The 21,192-nt window shown below is 44.2% G+C and overlaps 2 pseudogenes; both read left to right on the forward strand.

The window, feature by feature from the left end:
- The first annotated feature begins 440 nt into the window (after positions 1-440).
- Positions 441-1,934, forward strand: LOC123096438 (peroxidase 2-like; annotated as a pseudogene).
- A 16,473-nt stretch (positions 1,935-18,407) lies between these two features.
- Positions 18,408-19,868, forward strand: LOC123096449 (peroxidase 2-like; annotated as a pseudogene).
- The last annotated feature ends 1,324 nt before the right edge of the window (positions 19,869-21,192 follow it).

The following is a 21,192-nucleotide window of genomic DNA, read 5'->3' on the forward strand; positions in this document are numbered from 1 at the left end:
TGAAACGTTCTTTCATTGACGTATGTGAACGACCGGGAAAACAGGCGTCCCCATCTGCCACTGGTACGGTGGATCGTATTGTATCGTATACACAAAACAGGAAAGAAAGAAACACGGAGCCGGCTACATCAATCAGCTGCTCGATCCAGCTATTTCGAAATAGCTAGCTCCAGCTTATGCATATGGCCGCTTCATATAGTAAACAGCTAGCTGTTTGTTTACTATTTGTGTATGATATCATTACGGGCCGAAGACGCCCTTTGATTAGTTTTCGGTGGGAGCAGCGAATTCAATGACGATCGGTGGCAACAACCCGGTGTAGTAACGTTCCAAAGAAGCCAAGATAATCATTGTTAATTTTAAGCACATGCCAACATATATGTGCATATATTCTCGGACAAGCTAGGTCCTCGAGTGTCCACCTATATAAGTAGATAGCTTCCTGCTCGAGGTATATCAACATAAAGCATTCTCCACCGATCGACAACTTCTCACACTTCTCTCTTCCTATATCCACCGATCGAGGTAGATAACTTCATCTTAGTCAAGCAAGCAAGCACGCAAGCTGCTAGCTTCGAAGAAATAGAAATGGCGGCTGTTGCTGCAAAGCCACACGTTTTGGTGGCCTGTGCCTTGCTGCTCCTCGCTGTGGGGTGCCAGGCCAGCCCTTTCTGGCCACTGGAGATCGGCTACTACCACGACAAATGCCCCCAGGCGGAGGCTGTCGTCAAGGGCGTCATGGAGAAGGCCATCTCTCAGAACCCCGGCAATGGCGCCGCCATGATCCGCATGCTCTTCCACGACTGTTTCGTCGAGGTACTAACGAATTTGCAAACATATACGTATGTACGTACATAGCTGATTAGTCAGACTCGAATAATCTCGTTGAGCTGATGATTATTAGGGCTGTGATGCTTCCGTCCTCCTGGACCCGACCCCGTTCAGCCCGACGCCGGAGAAACTCAGCCCGCCGAACGACCCTACCCTACGCGGCTTCGAGCTGATTCGAGGCGGCCTGCCCGGGCGTCGTCTCATGTGCTGACATCGTCGCCTTTGCGGCCCGTGACGCATCCTGCATCCTCAGCAGGGGCAAGGTAAACTTCCAGATGCGGTCCGGCCGCCGCGACGGCACCTTCTCCAACGCCTCCGAGCCGCTCAAGTTCCTGGCGCCGCCGACGTCCAACCTCAGCAACCTCGTCGCTAGCTTCGTCATCAAGGGCCTCAACACGGAGGACCTGGTCGTCCTCTCTGGCGCGCACACCATCGGGCGTTCCCACTGCTCGTCCTTCGTCTCCGACCGCCTCAACACCCCCTCCGACATCAACGGCGGCCTCGCCGCGTTCCTGAGGGGACAGTGCCCGGCCGACGCGACGCCGGGCGGCAACGACCCGACGGTGATGCAGGACGTGGTGACGCCCAACAAGCTGGACAGGCAGTACTACAAGAACGTGTTGTCGCACACGGTGCTCTTCACCTCCGACGCGGCGCTCATGACTTCGGTGGAGACGGCGAGGATGGTGGTGGAGAACGCCAAAATCCCCGGATGGTGGAAGGACAGGTTCGAGAAGGCCATGGTGAAGATGGCCGGCATCGAGGTCAAGACCGGCCACCAGGGCCAGATCAGGAAGAACTGCCGCGCCATCAACCACTACTAATAAATGGAGTACGTACGTAGTGCAGCAGCTGCGCACGTACGTACTTGTGCATGCATGGTAAAATTTGGCGATTGTTTGCTTCAACCTGCAAGCGAGTTCATGTTGTAAAATTTGGCGATTCTTTCACTGCGTGCCTTTTTTTCTTTGGTTATTCCTTGGTTCAATTCTAGCCAAAGCTACAGAACTGTTCGTGTATATGGGGTTGTGCGGGTCTAATTGCGAACCAATGTTCTTTGTTGAAAGAATAAAAGTGATGCACATAGCATGTTTTGATTATTAGATTAAGCATTCTTACTCTCTAGGAGGAAAACTGCGTGCTATTTATTGATTGGGTACAGGAACTCTCTCATGGATTACAAGTTGCTGGACGATAACATGGATGCAGTCCGATGCATATATGAAAGAGAGAAGGACTGTGCTAACCACCAGTCGACTGGTGGTTAGCAACAGATCCGCACGACCTTTGATCGATCCTTCCGCTCGTCCCGCTGCGTCGTTCCTTCCGATTTTACTGATTTTTTTCCTTCTCTCAAAAACCGTAGTAAATTGCTAGTGGTTTTTTCTGGTTTTTCGCTGCATAATAAAAAAAAAAGTGCTTGAAAGAGGATTCGAACCTAGGTCTATGTAATACCTATCAAGCCTAGTAACCAACTAAGCCACCTTTTGTTGTTGTCTATTGTAGAATGACAATGTTATTTGAACCTTTCTTATTTCTGCCATATCAAAAGAAAAAATAAAGTTTGGCTTGGTAACTTTGACAATGACGAGTGTGGTAACTATGGTATGTGCAACATGATAACTATACCATGATAAGGGTGATAACTACTGTATGAGAAGGTTAAAAAGCATGGGAAAGTATGGTAATTTAACATAGAAATTACCAATGAAAATGTTTAAAAAAAATTCCCCTGGATGAAAGATATCATGGTGTTTAAAATGTAAGATATTAGTTATCAAATCTGTGATGTATACATTATCATGCTTTTTACATAGAAATTACCGGGTGTATATTTTTCAACAAAAAAAATTCAGGTCAAAATTTATAATGGCGTTTGTATGTGAGTTATCAGCTTAGTATGTGTCTATTAACAAGTTATTTACATATAAATTACCGGGGTTGCCCCCCCCCCCCCCCCCCACCCCTCGCCACAGTTGCCACATTTATCAGGGTCGGGTACATAAATTATCAAGTATGCGATGTGTGAGTTATCATGTTATTTGCATAAGAGTTATCGTGGTATGATTCAACAACTCCTCACACCCTACCCCCGCCGATAAAGTTATCAGGATTGGGTACATAATTTATCATTTCTACGATGTGTGACTTATCATGTTATTTGCATAGAAGTTACCGTGGTATGTTTCAGTGACTCCCCCCAACCCCAACCCACCTACAAAGTTACCAGGACTGGGTACATAATTTAATGTCTATGATGTGTGAGTTATCATATTATTTACATAGAAGTTATCGTGGTATGTTTCAACGACTCCCCCACTCCGGCCCCTCCGACAAAGTTACAAGGACTGATACATAATTTATCATGTTTACGATGTGTGAGTTATCGTGTTATTTGCACAAAAGTTATTGTCGTACGTTTCAACGACACCCCCACCCCGACCACTCCGACAAAAGTTATCAGGTCTACCATGTATGAGCTATCATGTTATTTGCACAGAAGTTATCGTGGCATGTTTCAGCGACTTGCCCCACCCCCATCCTCGCCGACCAAGTTATCAGGACCGGGGTACATAAGTTATCAGGTCCGTCGTGTTTGAGTTATCATGTTATTCACACGAAAAATTTACTGGGGTATATTTCATCAAACACCCCCCCCCCCCCCCCCCCGGTCGATAAAGTTACCAGGACCTGGGTGCATGCATAGGTTATGAGGTATGCGATGTATGAGTTACCATGTTATTCATACAAAAAGGCATCGAGGGTACGTTTACACTAGTTCTGTTTAGGGTCAAAAATGCTACCACGATATTTGTACATAAGCTATCAGATTTGTGGTGCGTATAATTATCAGGCTCATTAAAGAGAATTTGCCGATGGATGACACACGAGAAAAAGACTGATGTCCGAATTCTACAGGAGCAAAACATTTATTTCTCTAGAAAATATTCATCGCTACAAAAAAAGAGACATGCGGAGTACAAAACACGTTGCATCAGTCCTTTAAAACACGTTTCATCATGTTTTAACAAGTTTTTTAGGGTCAAAGTTACCACATGTGAGGACTTAGGTTCTCACTCACCGCAACAATTTCTGTTCATTTAAAAATATGTGGAAAATATAGAACGTATGAGATACAGGCCTTAATTTTTCTCAGAAAAATCATTGGAGGGCAACGACTCGATCCATATTGAATGGGAACAGAATCTGTTTTTGGAAATGTACAAAATTGACTTAACTACTAATCAACCACAAGAACTACTGAGAGCAGATGGTTACTACTACATTTCCACTCGTGAGGGGTCGAGGGATCGAATCCTAGTTCCTTCATTTTCTGGCTTAGCGAGCGCCCAGAATAAAAATGACAGGAGCGGTAGTGGGCCGTAAATCTCGCCAGGTGAACTGGGCTGGGCCGTGGAATGAAACGTACTGGCGTGCGGGAAGGGAAAGGAGCGAGCGATCCCAGTCGTACGGATCTATCGCAAACGGACAGTCGGCAGGTATTTAGATTTGTCGAAGAGAGAAACATGGAGATAAAGAGATGCACACGACCAGGAGGTGGAGATTACAAGGATACTACCTGCCGTATGATCTAACATCCTCTCTTAATCTCAACAATCCTAGATTCAAATTATTCTTGAATTATTCAAATGGTTTGACGGAGAGTGCCTGGTGAAGCCATCCTTAATTTGATCTTTGGATGGAATGAATCGTATCTCCAGAATTCAGTTTTTTTTCTGCAACCCTTTCTCATACAAAATAAAAATCAATCTCAATATGTTTCGTTCTGACATGAAAGACATGATTGGCGGATAAGTAAGTTACTCCCTGATTATCACACAACATACATGAGATATGGTGTTGATTAATTTCCAATTCTTCAAGCAATGATTCCAACCAAAATAATTTCAGTTGTAGCATTGGACAATGATTTATACTCAGCTTCTGTACTTGATCTTGATACTGTATCCTGTTTTCTAGCAGTCAAAGAAATAAGGTTAAAGCCAAAACGTACTCCAAAACCTCCAGTAGGCTTTCTATCATCACTGTAGCCTGCCAATCAGCATCAGAAAAATCACTCATAAGTGTGGAACTTGACCATCTAAGTTGAATCCACAAATTTACAGTGTGCTTCACATACCGTATAATTTGTATAGTGATAGGTGCATGCAAGTATTGGCAAACCTTATTAACAGCAAAGGATATGTCTGGTCATGTAAGAGTCAAGTACTGCAAAGCTCCCACAATACTTCTGTACTTTGTACTTTCTTCTTCTTTGAGTATAGTTCCACTTCGTATGCTGAAAGTTTTTCTGAAGACATTCCCATGCGAGCTAGAAGTTCATCAGCATATTTTTCCTGTTTAAGTAGTAATTGTTTCCAGATATTGTGGTTCTTTGGCTTTCACATGCTGTTTTTTGGATTAAGTATGAGGTGTGAGGTTTTACTAGCTTTGTTGAACCTTTATTTTGATGGGTCAGCTGGACAGTTGTTCTGTATTTATCAGTTTCATTTTTCCTGAAACGAAATTGGGAGCTATGCTCCTTAATTTTTTTAAAAAAAACTACTGTAACATTTTTTTTGAGCAAGTTATTTGTTAGAAGGCTGAGCAAGTGAAAGAGTGATGCTACACGGACGACAAAAATGCACGATCCTTGGACGGTGTTTCACATAAGCTGTTGATCTCCTTCTTGTTTTCAATCTGTAAGGTCAGTGTGTTAGTGTTGTGCAAGCATCGTGCAGATAAGTATCATTTGCACATCACTTCCGCAAGTGAAATGTCACTGCCGGGTTTGACATGTCTAGAGATTGCCGTAGTAAAGTGAACCTATCCACATAGAAAAAGGCGTCAAATTTGAGAGAGGATTTATGGTATGCAGCTGCAGGGCACCAACCCCATTTTTTGGGTTTCAATTTTGAATCTTTTGTATCCTTTGAACTGAGTGAACGCCATAGGAGTTGGATGTCTGTGTTTCTTGTGCCGAGGGCTCTCAAATAAGACCACTTTTGAGTACATTTTGATGAGTTTTAAGTCTTCAACAAGTTTCACATTTTGAACCTTGATACGAGCGAAAACACAATTAGCAAGTTTCAGAAACCACACTAGGATTTGTTGCATGCATATTCATGTTTCTTATGACAAGAGGTTTCAAACAAGACCGCCTACGAATAGGCTTTGACTTTAAAAAATAACTTCACCATGTTTCTGTTAGAGTTATAATATAAGTCATGTATCCCTTTGTATTTATCCCGTTGTATAAGTGGTTTCTTGCATATGTTACACACCTGTACATGTATATATATTGGCCTATGGCCTCATGGGAATACAAGTTGCTTATTCCTAACATGGTATTAGAGCTAGGTCAATTTTTTGCACACTGCAACTCATGCGTTTGATCCGTCCCGCTCGATCTCCTCTCCGTATGCTCGATCGAAGCAGGGGGCTAGTCCCGCAGGTGCCCCCGATCTCCTGCCATTCGCCGTTCGCCTGAAGGCCTCCCGATCGAAGCAGGCAGGGGGCTCGTCCTGGACTCCCGCTCGCTTGAAGCAGTCCCGCAGGCGCCCCCGATCTCCTGCCTTCCGATCGCTCGAAGCAGGCAGGGGAAAGTCCCGCCAGCCCAGGGCCCCAATCTCCTCTCCAGCGTCACGCCAGGGCCCCGGTCTCCTCTCCAGCCGGCCCCTGTGGTTCTTCGGATCGACTGCCTGCGGCTCTCCGATCTTGTTCCCGAGTCTGCTGATTTTGGATCTCTGCCCCCCAAAAAAATGTCTGCTGCATCGGGCTATGTTGTTGTCTCACTGTCCGGTGATCTTTGATGGTACTAACTACACCGAGTTTACTGGCTTCATGCGCATTCACATGTGTAACGACCAGACCTCAAACAGCCTGATCTCTGTGCTTCAGTGTCATCCCTGGATCAGTAATGCTGTCATGCACAGTACTTGAAGGATTTATAACAGAGTAGCAATCACACACTTATTACATCGAATGTCTCCAAAGAGAACTTATTACAATAAATATGGCTTAAGGCCATCTAATAACGATAACAACGGAAGGCTTGGAAGATAAGTGAGTCCATCAACTCCAACGGCATCACCGAGTATAGAACCACGATCCTAAGACATCTTACTCGTCGTCTGAAAAGTCCGCAACATGAATGTTGCAGCCCGAAAATGGGTCAGCACATGGAATATGCTGGCAAAGTAACACATAGAGAGTAATGAAAGAATAAAGCTATACTACATGCATATATGGCTGGTGGAGAGCTCTATGGTTACAGTTTTTGCGTAAAGCCAGTTTTTCCCTACTGCAAAGGAATAAATTTATTTAACTATCATGGTGGTTCTTAAACATTGAGAATGGTTTTCTCAATCCCAATTAAGTAACATCATCATTAAACAAACCCAACAATACTAATTAGAGTAACATGATGAGATTCACATGATAATCCAAGTACTAGATACTCAAAACGTCCATAACCGGGGACACGGCTAATCATGATTAGTTTATACACTCTGTAGAGGTTTGCGCACTTTTCCCCACAAGACTCGATCTCCTCCATTGGGATTCTCGCACTACATGGTGTTTGAGAAACGAATGACCGAGACATAGTCTTTCAGAAGCGCTAGCACCTTATGATGGGTAGACCGTACCAACCTACATCCCCTACATCTGCTAGTCCACAACTGTAAGAGTTCGCACGACTTAGTCAACTATGCTAGAGCCCATAATAGCATGTGGCTGCACACGGAAGTTTCTAGCATGAATAATCTTATGACCCCTTTGAGCCTGGGTGGCGGTCCAAAAACAAATAGGCAATCCTGGAATACCCAGGTACCTCAATCCACCCAGATGTGTATTAAAGTTGCCACCTTAAATAAACCATTAATTAACAATCTCACATCTGTCATGGAAATTCACTCACCTAATCCACGTCTACTAGCATAGCATGGCATAATAAGCAAACGTAGAAGTAACTCCCAAGGGTTTGATAATAAAACAGGTAATAGGTACTACCTCATCTACTTCCCAAAACCCACATATTAATCAGATTCTAATCATGCAATTGTTTGAGGATTGATCTAATGCAATAAAACTGGGTAATAAAGAAGTATGATCAAAGTGTTACTTGCCTTGCTGATGATCCGCGAAACCTAGAGATTCGAAGTAGCAAGCGGCGCAATCCGGGTACTCTATCGCAAGCAAACAAACAAACAAGAATACAATAAGTACTCATCTAATGCACGGGTAAAACTCAAATAAGAGGTTTAACCAGAAAGTTCAACTTAAGAACTCCGGTTTGCAAAAAGAATCAAATCGAACGAAGAAACAAAACTCAAACGGCGAAAGAAACAAGCTTCGTTTACTAATCTGGACCTAAGTCAAATTTTACAGTAGCAAAAACTGGTTTGAGTAGATTATTCGGAAAGAGGGTTTCGAGATGAAACTCTAGGCGCTTGAATCGCCTGATTCCGATAAACGAGCGAAAAGATAAACTAAAACGAAAATCGGATCAGAAATCACGATCAGCAAAATCATGGAATAAATCCGAGAAAAAGAAAAATGACGAACAGATTAACGAACGAACGTTCGTTATCTGGATCTTAATGACGGATACGTCCGTTAAAACGAATGAACGAGCAAACGCTCGTTAAATAAATAAACCGATAAAACCGATCTAATAAAATAAAAAAACTAGGGTTTTCCTTTAAAAAACGGAAGTGGTTTTTCTAAAAAAACGGCGTCGGCGGCGGTTCGGGCGGTACCTCCGGCGAGGTCCTCCGGCGGGGCGAGGCGGCTCCAGCGGGGCTGACGAGGGGCGGCGGGGTTCCGGCGGCTGGGTGGGGTGGTGCGGCGGCGACGACGGTGGCTGCAGGCGACGCCAACGGCGGCACGAGGCGGCGGGGCGGGTCGGCTCCGGCGGCGGGGACTGCGGCGGCGGCGGCTTCGGCTCGGGGCTCCAGGGGGCCCCGGGGTGGGTATTTAAGGGGGGGAAGCGGCGGCGGCTTCCGACTTGGGGAGGGGGTCGGGCGGCGGTGGTGGCTCGGACTCTCCCGAGTCCAGCGACGGCACGGCGGGGAAGGCGGTGGAGCGAGCGGGCCAGCCTGGCTCGGCTGGGCTTCGGCCCAGTCGGGCGCGGGGAGTTTTTTTTAAATAATTTCGCCGAACTGAAAAAAAAATCTAGAAAATTAAATAAAAATCTAAAAATACCAAAATAAATTTTCGTCGTCCAAATAAAATATTTAGAACAAGATGAACATTTTTTTGGTCCTAAAATGCATTTTTGAAAATCGTGCCATTTTTCCTAAATTCAAATAAAATAGCAAAAACACCAAAATAAATCGTATTTGATTTTTTTATTAAATCTTCATTATTTCTTTATTTTTGGAAAGTCATTTTATTCCCTCTCTCTTATTTTTGTGATTGAAATAATTGAAGGTAAAATAAATAAAATCAAATGATCCTATTTCAAAAATTCGAGAAAACTCAAATATGAAAATAACGAAATCCCCAACTCTCTCCTTGGGTCCTTGAGTTACGTAGAATTTCTAGGATCAAGGAAAAATGCAATAAAATATGATATGCAATGATGATCTATGTATAACATTCTAAATTGAAAATTTGGGATGTTACAAACCTACCCCCCCCCCCCTTAAGATGAATCTCGCCCTCGAGATTTGGGTTGGCTAGAAAATAGGTGAGGGTGGTCCTTCAGCAAATCTTCCTCTTGTTCCCAGGTGGCTTCCTCCTCGGTGTGGTGGCTCCACTGAACTTTACAAAACATGATAACCTTGTTGCGGGTGACTCGGCTGGCATACTCAAGAATCTTAACTGGTTTCTCCTCATAGGTCAAATCACTGTCCAACTGAATCGCCTCTAATGGCACTGTATCTCTCAGCGGTATATCAGCCATCTCTGCGTGTCACTTCTTCAACTGGGAAACATGAAACACGTCGTGAACTCCTGACAATCCCTCAGGCAATTCCAACTTGTAGGCAACCTCTCCCATACGTTCCAAAACTTTGTATGGTCCCACAAAACGTGGCGCTAACTTTCCTTTAACACCGAAACGCTTGACTCCTCGAAGTGGAGATACACGAAGATAGACTCTATCTCCGGCTTCGTAAACGATCTCCTTGCATTTTGCATCTGCATAGCTTTTCTACCTGGACTGGGCTACCTTGAGCCTGTCGCGAATCAACTTCACTTTTCGTTCAGACTCCTTAATCAAATCTGGTCCAAACAACTGACGGTCTCCAACTTCGTCCCAAGACAATGGGGTTCTGCACCTCCTTCTGTACAAGGCTTCGAAAGGGGCCATCTTCAAATTGGATTGATAATTGTCATTGTAGGAGAACTCCGCATACGGCAAATTGTCGTCCCAACTAGATCCATAATCTAGTGCACAAGCTCTCAGCATATCCTCTAAAATTTGATTTACTCTCTCGGTCTGTCCATCTGTCTGCTGATGAAAAGAGGTACTGAACTCTAGCCTGGTACCCAAAGCTTCGTGCAACTGATTCCAGAACTTGGAGGTGAACTGAGTTCCTCTATTTGATACAATGCTCCTTGGAACTCCATGCAGACATACGATCCTGGTCATGTATATCTTGGCCAACTTAGCACTAGTGTAAGTGGTCTTCACTTGAATGAAATGAGCTACCTTCGTCAAACGACCGACTACAACCCAAATCGAGTCATAGCCTGAACGAGTCCTGGGCAATCCTGTGATAAAATCCATGCCTAGCTTATCCCACTTCCATTCGGTTATCGGCAATGGTTGCAACAATCCTGCTGGCTTCTGATGCTCTGCCTTTACTCTCTAACATACATCACAAACTGCTACATACTCTGCAATATCCTTCTTCATTCCAGTCCACCAGAAAGTCTCCTTTAAATCCAAGTACATCTTGGTATTACCTGGGTGAATTGAATACGGCGAATCATGGGCCTCTTGCAAAATCAACTTCCTGATCTCTGGGTCATTAGGCACATAAACACGGTCTTCAAACCATAAGGTATCATGCTCATCCTCACGAAATCCTTTGGCTTTTCCTTTGCTCAACTTCTCCTTTATCTCAGCAATTTCCTTGTCGGTTTTCTGAGCTTCTCTGATCTTATCCATCAAGGTCGACTGAATTTCTAACGTTGACACATAGCCTCTCAGAACTATCTCCAAGCATAAATTTGCAAAGGTCCTCGGCTAACTCCTTTGGCAGTCCTGCGGTCATGAGTGTATTGACATGACTCTTACGGCTCAACGCGTCGGCTACTACGTTAGCCTTTCTGGGGTGATACTGCAATCTCATATCGTAATCCTTGATGAGTTCCAACCATCTCCTTTTCCTGAGATTCAACTCCTTCTGCGTGAAAATGTACTTCAGACTCTTGTGATCCGTGTATACCTCACAATGATTTCCGATAAGAAAATGTCTCCATGTCTTCAATGCATGCACTACGGCTGCTAACTCCAAATCATGTGTGGCATAATTCAACTCATGAGGTTTAAGCTGTCAGGGCGCATACGAGACAACTCTTCCCTCCTGCATAAGCACCGCTCCAAGTCCTCGACGTGAAGCATCCCAATACACCTCATAATCCTTGGTCTGATCTAGCAGAATTAACACTGGTGAGGTGACTAGACGTTCCTTCAATTCTTGGAAACTGGCGTTGCATTCCTCAGTCCAATTGAACTTGGTATCCTTTTTCAACAACTCAGTCATGGGCTTTGCAATCTTTGAGAAGTTCTCAATGAATCTCCGGTAGTATCCTGCCAGTTCAAGAAAACTCCAGATCTCTCCAACTGTCGTTGGTGCTACCCAATTTGTCACGGTGACAACCTTCGTGGGGTCTACGGCTATTCCTTCTCCAGATATCACATGTCCGAGGAACCCAACTTCTTTCAACCAAAACTCACATTTGCTGAACTTGGCGTATAACTGGTGTTCTCTAAGCTTCTCCAATACCAAACGCAAATGCTCCTTATGCTCCTCTTCGTTCTTTGAGTAGACTAAGATATCATCAATGAACACCACGAAGAACTTATCCAGAAACTCCATAAATACTTTGTTCATCATGTTCATGAAATAGGCAGGTGCGTTAGTCAGACCAAATGACATAACGGTATACTCGTACATCCCATACCTGGTGGTAAAAGCCGTCTTAGGTATATCCTGCTCTCGTATCTTCAGCTGATGGTATCCTGATCGCAAATCGATCTTGGAAAATACCTTCACTCCTTGCAGTCGGTCAAACAGATCATTGATCATCGGCAGTGGGTACTTGTTCTTGACGGTCACTGCATTCAATCCTCGATAATCAACAACCATCCTTAATGATCCGTCCTTCTTCTCCACTAGAAGTACTGGTGATCCCCAAGGTGAAGAACTTGGGCGAATGTACACTTTATCTAGTAGCTCCTTAATCTGACTTTTAATCTCTTCCAAATCTTTTTTTGGCATCCTGTATGGTCTCTTGGATATCGGCCCTGTGCCTGGCAAAAGCTCAATCGGAAACTCGATGTCTCTATCTGGTGGCATGCCAGGCAACTCTTTTGGAAATACATCAGGAAAATCCTTTACTACTTGTACTTCCTCCTGCACTACTCCTGATAAGGAATTTACGTGCATTCTCTTTGACTCATGCCTGGATACATACTTGATCCTCTTCCCTTATGGCGTTTTCAGTAGAATTGTCTTACTGGCACACTCAATGTTCCCGCCATACTTTGATAACCAATCCATGCCTAATATTACATCCAATCCTTGTGATTTTAATACTATGAGGTCTGAGAGAAACACGTAGTTACCAATCCTTAATGGTAACCGATCACACCATAGCCTGGCCATATACTCTGCTCCAGGCGAAGTTACTAACATGGGTGTCTTGAGAGCTTGGGTTGGCAGTTTATACTTATCCACAAATCCCCTTGATATGTATGAATGCGATGCACCAGTATCAAAAGAACGAGTGCAGTAAATGACTTAACCAAAAACTTACCTATTACTGCATCTGGTTGGGCTTCAACCTCCTCCACGCTAACGTGGTTCACCTGTCCTCTGTTGAAAGGGTTTGGCTTCTTCCTAGAGCTTCCATTACCACTTCCATTCTGGCCTTCAGGCCATTCATTGGCGTAATGCCCGGTCTTCTAGCATTTAAAGGAAGTGACTTGACTCAGATCTCTCTTGGCTGGTGTTGAGGGGTTGGTGTGGTTCTGGCTACTACTGCCTCCATTCCCGTTACCACTCTTGGAACCATTACGGTTGTGTGAGCTACCACCTCCATGGGTATGCTAGAACTGTCCTCCCGACTTCGGGGTAAAATGTGGCTTCTGCTGGGCTCCAGAATTGTACTTCCCTTGTCCATACTTCCGCTTGTGGTTTTCAATCTGCTGCTGCTTCCCTTCAATCATGAGCGCACAGTCTACCAACTCCTGGTAGTTGTTGAAACTTGCTACCATCAACTGCATGCTCAGCTCATCATTCAGTCCTTCCAGAAACTTCTCTTACTTAGCTGCATCTGTAGCAACGTTATCTGGGGCATAACGTGCTAGCTTACTAAAGTCATCCACATACTGGCGCAAGTTGCGAAACTCACGCTTCTTCATGGCCATAGCTCCTGCTAATACATGAGCAGTACGAAAAGCCTGCTGAAACTGATCCCATGTGACAGTGTCTACTGGATAGGTGGCTATGAAATTCTCCCACCATGATGCTGCGGGTCCCTCAAGTTGATGTGCGGCAAATCGCACCTTCTCTGCATCTGTGCATCCAGCAGTGGTTAACTCCCTGGCTGTCTTGCGAAGCCAATCATCAGCAACAATCGGCTCGGTGCTACTGGAAAACATCGGCGGATTCAACCTAAGGAAACGTGTTAAGTGATCAACAGGTGGTGGCGGTGGTGGATTGTTGTTGTTGTTGTTCCCCTGATTCTGATTTTGGACTAGTATCTGCATCAATGCATTCTGCTGCTGGATCAACTGAGTGAGCTCCGGTGGGAAAGCAAATCCGTTGTCACGCCTCGGAGGCATCTGAGGGTTTAGAAAAGATGAGAATACAGAATAGATTGAGGTCTAGGAGGAAAACACTACCCATATGCACATGAGGCAAATTTCAATCAAAACACTTTATTCAAACAAACAAGAGCATAAATCGGTCTATCTATCGTTACAAAAGTGCTCGAACTATACTAGATACATGGAGGGAAATACTACTGCTGTTATGGTGGTCTACTAGAAAAACTGTTCCGATGAAGACTCCATGATATCTGCTCCAGCTTCATCTACATAGTCATCATCACTATCATCCGGGTCCGAGTCAGTGTCGTCGATGATGATGTAGTTCTCGGGACAAGTGCAATCTTCGTCTTCTCCAGTTGCTGGAAATCCCATGAATACTCTTAACTTCTTCTTTAGATCTTCATTCTTCTCGACTAGCATTGTTACTTCCTCCTCATATCCATCGCGTGTAGACTTGAGTTCTTCCTCCAGTTCTATGATCTTGGTCATGGCCTTCTTCAGATCCATCATGTCTGCGCACATCTGGTTCTCCTGGCGTCGAATGTGCTGGTTTAACTCCTGTATGAAAGCTGCAATTGATCTGTCCTTCCTAGTGTTGATCATCTCCCATTGCTCATCTCGGCGCCCACAAATCTGGTAGGTAGTATCCTTAAGCTCCTTGTGATAAACTTCTCCAATACGTCCCATGGTAACGTGGGCTGCCATGCTCTTTCCTAAACTCCAGGTTGGTGCATCAAAAGAAAACTCTATGGGCTCAGTGACGGGCATGAACGTTCTTCCTGGAACTTGAACTTGAATCATCCAGCGCTCCTCTTCAGGTAAATTGGCGTTGTAGGCCCCGGTGAAGCTTGGTACTCCGATCTTAAGGTACTTGGTAACTTCTTTCAGGTGGCGTTCAAAGGGTGTGTCTTCATCCGGTTGCATGAACTTGTTCCTTGCATCCGCCATCCTAGAAGAGTAGAAAATATGAGGAGTTAGAAATGAGAAGAGAAAGAGTAGTGATCTATGGCTTTTGCTTAGTGGTCGTGTCCTACAGTCAGCGTGTGCTCTGATACCATTTTGTAGCGACGAGACCTCAAGCAGCCTGATCTCTGTGCTTCAATGTCATCCCTGGATCAGTAATGCTGACATGCACAGTACTTGAAGGATTTATAACAGAATAGCAATCACACACTTATTACATCGAATGTCTCCAAAGAGAACTTATTACAATAAATATGGCTTAAGGCCATCTAATAACGATAACAGTGAAAGGCTAAGAAGATAAGTGAGTCCATCAACTCCAACGGCATCACCGAGTATAGAACCATGATCCTAAGGCATCTTACTCGTCGTCTGAAAAGTCCGCAACATGAACGTTGCAGCCCGAAAACGGGTCAGCACATGGAATATGCTGGCAAAGTAACACATAGAGAGTAATGAAAGAATAAAGCTATACTACATGCATATATGGCTGGTGGAGAGCTCTATGGTTACAGTTTTTGCGTAAAGCCAGTTTTTCCCTACTGCAAAGGAATAAATTTATTTAACTATCATGGTGGTTGTTAAACATTGAGAATGGTTGACAGCATTCTCAATCCCAATTAAGTAACATCATCAATAAACAAACCCAACAATACTAATTAGAGTAACATGATGAGATTCACATGATAATCCAAGTACTAGATACTCAAAACGTCCATAACCGGGGACACGGCTAATCATGATTAGTTTATACACTATGTAGAGGTTTGCGCACTTTTCCCCACAAGACTCGATCTCCTCCGTTGGGATTCTCGCACTACATGGTGTTTGAGAAACGGATGACCGAGACACAGTCTTTCAGAAGCGCTAGCACCTTACGATGGGTAGACCGTACCAACCTACATCCCCTACATCTGCTAGTCTACCACTGTAAGAGTTCGCACAACTTAGTGAACTATGCTAGAGCCCATAATAGCTTGTGGCTGCACACGGAAGTTTCTAGCATGAATAATCGTATAATCTTTTTGAGCCTGGGTGGCAGTCCAAAAACAAACCCGATACACAAGCATAGTGACATAGTCCTCTAGCTACACAGTCGAACCAAAAATAAAAAAAACATGGAATGAAAGGACATACACCCTTCACAAGAAATCTATAGCCCACAAAAGAAACCCGATACACAAGCATAAAAATGACCCACTAAAAAAAGTCATGTCGGGCCTCACTGCTTCACGAGGGAAACAAAAAACATGACACAACGACAACGAGCATGACTTTTTTTTTGCAAATAACGAGCACGATTCAGAAACATGTGTATCTGACCATATACAAGTCAGATTAGACATTGTCAACTCTCGTCTAGATGAAACTAGCAAAACCAATCCGAAAATGGGGGGGCTGATCGCGCCGTGAAAACGATCCAACAAAAGACGCACGTGCGAACATGTCGACAAGTAGACACCGGACAGACTGCATGACACGGGCCCCGCAAGACAAAAAGGACCCACAATAAATATTTGCACAATAATTAAAGTTAAAGGATGATAGAGTGAAAAAGGTTGATGAATTTAAAACAAATAAATAAAGAAGAAATAAAGGGAAAATAAAAAAGGAACGGAAATCTTAAAATACAAAATGTAACAAAAACAAAATATCATAAATTTAATATAGTTCATAATTTAAAACTAAAATGAAATAAAAAATAAAAAGTAAATAAAAACGAAAACAAACAAAAAGACAATGACAGAGTGTGGAACGGAAGTTGACACAGAAGAAAGAAAAACGTCCTAGTCATAGCACAGCCTTGCAAAGGAAAACGCAGCCAACTGCTGAAAAAACAAATGACTACAATAAAATAAAAAGGCCTGAGGCCCAGGCACGGGGGCACATCTACAAACGGACTAAGCGGACAAAAATGGCCCAGACTCACACACGGGAGACAGTCTACGAGGTTATTTGTCAATTGCACAAATCTTATAGCAGTTTGATCCTGTGGTTGTGGACTTAGATGTGAGATAATTATTTTACATCTAGATGTAAAATAGCAAATCTGTTATTACAAATCCATCAACCTCGTCGGCAAGTATTCAACTGATGATATTATCAAAGGGAAAATGCCAACGGTCTCCCTTGAGATGCCGTGTCTAAAGGGTCCTGATCCTGTGCTTCCTTGGCCGGCTCCGGTGCAGGGTACGGTGGCCTTGTCTGTTGACGGCTCGTAGTAACCGGGAGGATGGAGCCGTGGCGGCTGGGATGGTCTTAAGGAACAGCGAGGGGGTGATCTTATTTGCGGCTTACCGCTATATCCATTGGAGGCCGAACTTCATGCGATGATGCAAGGTATGGCCCTTGCCATCCAACAATCAAACTGTCTGGTGGTGTTACGGTCAGATTCCTCTGAAGCGCTGTCGTGCTTGTCCTCGGGTGCCTTGCGGAGGTCAGCTTATGGCCAGTTAGTCTTGGCGATTTTACTATTAGCTGGTAGTAGGGAGTTTTTACCTCAGAAACTTAGTCGTTCACAAAATAGAGTTGCCGATTGTTTGGCGAAGTATAGCCGAATGGAGCGTGCCACCGCTGTTTGGCTTCGTGCAATTCCATCTTGTATTGAGGTCTTGAGGCTTCTCAACTATAACTCTATGAATTTACAATAAAGCTCCCTTTATCCTCGCCAAAAAAAGAAGAAGAAGACGAAGCACACATGAAACGTTCTTTCATTAACGTATGTGACGTCTCAACGACCGGGAAAACAGGCGTCCCCATCTGCCACTGGTATGGTGGATCGTATTGTATCGTATACACAAAACAGGAAAGAAAGAAACACGGAGCCGGCTACATCAATCAGCTGCTCGATCCAGCTATTTTGAAATAGCTAGCTCCAGCTTATGCATATGGCCGCTTCATATAGTAAACAGCTAGCTGTTTGTTTACTATTTGTGTATGATATCATTACGGGCCGAAGACGCCCTTTGATTAGTTTTCGGTGGGAGCAGCGAATTCAATGACGATCGGTGGCAACAACCCGGTGTAGTAACGTTCCAAAGAAGCCAAGATAATCATTGTTAATTTTAAGCACATGCCAACATATATGTGCATATATTCTCGGACAAGCTAGGTCCTCGAGTGTCCGGAGGGAACTTTTGGTCTATGGGTGTATATACACCCTATATGCAAAAAAAAATAGTAATTCAACCAAAAGTTGAAAATTCCTGAAAATATTTGTGAAATAAACTTGACCTTCTATTGTACTCGTGAGAAAATAAATCCACAAAAAAAATATCCCTTTGACTTCTTTTCAAAAAAGACAAATTTTTGGCTAAAATAGTGTGAATAGTGACCTATAATAGCAAATAAATTTTGTCTTTTTTGCTGTGAAGTCAACTTTTGTTTTTTTTTCATCCAGATTTTTTTACTAGTGCAAAAGTAAGTCAAGTGTTTTGTCAAAATAGTTCTTACCTATTTTGACTTTTTATTAAAATAATAAAAAAAAATCCCATATAGGGTGTATATACATGCAGGTTCCAAAGTGTATTTCCCCTCGAGTGTCCACCTATATAAGTAGATAGCTTCCTGCTCGAGGTATATCAACATAAGGCATTCTCCACCGATCGACAACTTCTCACACTTCTCTCTTCCTATATCCACCGATCGAGGTAGATAGCTTCATCTTAGTGAAGCAAGCAAGCACGCAAGCTGCTAGCTTCGAAGAAATAGAAATGGCGGCTGTTGCTGCAAAGCCACACGTTTTGGTGGCCTGTGCCTTGCTGCTCCTCGCTGTGGGGTGCCAGGCCAGATCTTTCTGGCCACTGGAGATCGGCTACTACCACGACAAATGCCCCCAGGCGGAGGCTGTCGTCAAGGGCGTCATGGAGAAGGCCATCTCTCAGAACCCCGGCAATGGCGCCGCCATGATCCGCATGCTCTTCCACGACTGTTTCGTCGAGGTACTAACGAATTTGCAAACATATACGTATGTACGTACATAGCTGATTAGTCAGACTCGAATAATCTCGTTGAGCTGATGATTATTAGGGCTGTCATGCTTCCGTCCTCCTGGACCCGACCCCGTTCAGCCCGACGCCGGAGAAACTCAGCCCGCCGAACGACCCTACCCTACGCGGCTTCGAGCTGATTCGAGGCGGCCTGCCCGGGCGTCGTCTCATGTGCTGACATCGTCGCCTTTGCGGCCCGTGACGCATCCTGCATCCTCAGCAGGGGCAAGGTAAACTTCCAGATGCCGTCCGGCCGCCGCGACGGCACCTCCTCCAACGCCTCCGAGCCGCTCAAGTTCCTGGCGCCGCCGCCGACGTCCAACCTCAGCGACCTCGTCGCTAGCTTCGTCATCAAGGGCCTCAACACGGAGGACCTGGTCGTCCTCTCTGGCGCGCACACCATCGGGCGTTCCCACTGCTCGTCCTTCGTCTCCGACCGCCTCAACACCCCCTCCGACATCAACGGCGGCCTCGCCGCGTTCCTGAGGGGACAGTGCCCGGCCGACGCGACGCCGGGCGGCAACGACCCGACGGTGATGCAGGACGTGGTGACGCCCAACAAGCTGGACAGGCAGTACTACAAGAACGTGTTGTCGCACACGGTGCTCTTCACCTCCGACGCGGCGCTCATGACTTCGGTGGAGACGGCGAGGATGGTGGTGGAGAACGCCAAAATCCCCGGATGGTGGGAGGACAGGTTCGAGAAGGCCATGGTGAAGATGGCCGGCATCGAGGTCAAGACCGGCCACCAGGGCCAGATCAGGAAGAACTGCCGCGCCATCAACCACTACTAATAAATGGAGTACGTACGTAGTGCAGCAGCTGCGCACGTACGTATGTGTGCATGCATGGTAAAATTTGGCGATTGTTTGCTTCAACCTGCAAGCGAGTTCATGTTGTAAAATTTGGCGATTCTTTCACTGCGTGCCTTTTTTTCTTTGGTTATTCCTTGGTTCAATTCTAGCCAAAGCTACAGAACTGTTCGTGTATATGGGGTTGTGCGGGTCTAATTGTGAACCAATGTTCTTTGTTGAAAGAATAAAAGTGATGCACATAGCATGTTTTGATTATTAGATTAAGCATTCTTACTCTCTAGGAGGAAAACTGCGTGCTATTTATTGATTGGGTACAGGAACTCTTTCATGGATTACAAGTTGCTGGACGATAACATGGATGCAGTCCGATGCATATATGAAAGAGAGAAACATGGAGATAAAGAGATGCACACGACCAGGAGGTTGAGATTACAAGGATACTACCTGCCGTATGATCTAACACCCTCTCTTAATCTCAACAATCCTAGATTCAAATTATTCTTGAATTATTCAAATGGTTTGACGGAGAGTGCCTGGTGAAGCCATCCTTAATTTGATCTTTGGATGGAATGAATCGTATCTCCAGAATCCAATTTCTTTTCTGCAACCCTTTCTCATACAAAATAAAAATCAATCTCAATATGTTTTGTTCTGGCATGAAAGACATGATTGACGGATAAGTAAGTTACTCCCTGATTATCACACAACATACATGAGATATGGTGTTGATTAATTTCCAATTCTTCAAGCAATGATTCCAACCAAATAATTTCAGTTGTAGCATTGGACAATGATTTATACTCAGCTTCTGTACTTGATCTTGATACTGTATCCTGTTTTCTAGCAGTCAAAGAAATAAGGTTAGAGCCAAAACGTACTCCAAAACCTCCAGTAAGCTTTCTATCATCACTGTAGCCTGCCAATCAGCATCAGAAAAATCACTCATAAGTGTGGAACTTGACCATCTAAGTTGAATCCACAAATTTACAGAGTGCTTCACATACCGTATAATTTGTATAGTGATAGGTGCATGCAAGTATTGGCAAACCTTATTAACAGCAAAGGATATGTCTGGTCATGTAAGAGTCAAGTACTGCAAAGCTCCCACAATACTTCTGTACTTTGTACTTTCTTCTTCTTTGAGTATAGTTCCACTTCGTATGCTGAAAGTTTTTCTGAAGACATTCCCATGCGAGCTAGAAGTTCATCAGCATATTTTTCCTGTTTAAATAGTAATTGTTTCCAGATATTATGGTTCTTTGGCTTTCACATGCTGTTTTTTGGATTAAGTATGAGGTGTGAGGTTTTACTAGCTTTGTTGAACCTTTATTTTGATGGGTCAGCTGGACAGTTGTTCTGTATTTATCAGTTTCATTTTTCCTGAAACGAAATTGGGAGCTATGCTCCTTAATTTTTTTAAAAAAACTATTGTAACATTTTTTTTGAGCAAGTTATTTGTTAGAAGGCTGAGCAAGTGAAAGAGTGATGCTACACGGACGACAAAAAATGACGATCCTTGGACGGTGTTTCACATAAGCTGTTGATCTCCTTCTTGTTTTCAATCTGTAAGGTCAGTGTG

Source organism: Triticum aestivum, chromosome 1B (assembly GCF_018294505.1).
Source record: "Triticum aestivum cultivar Chinese Spring chromosome 1B, IWGSC CS RefSeq v2.1, whole genome shotgun sequence".
Classification (NCBI taxonomy): domain Eukaryota; kingdom Viridiplantae; phylum Streptophyta; class Magnoliopsida; order Poales; family Poaceae; genus Triticum; species Triticum aestivum.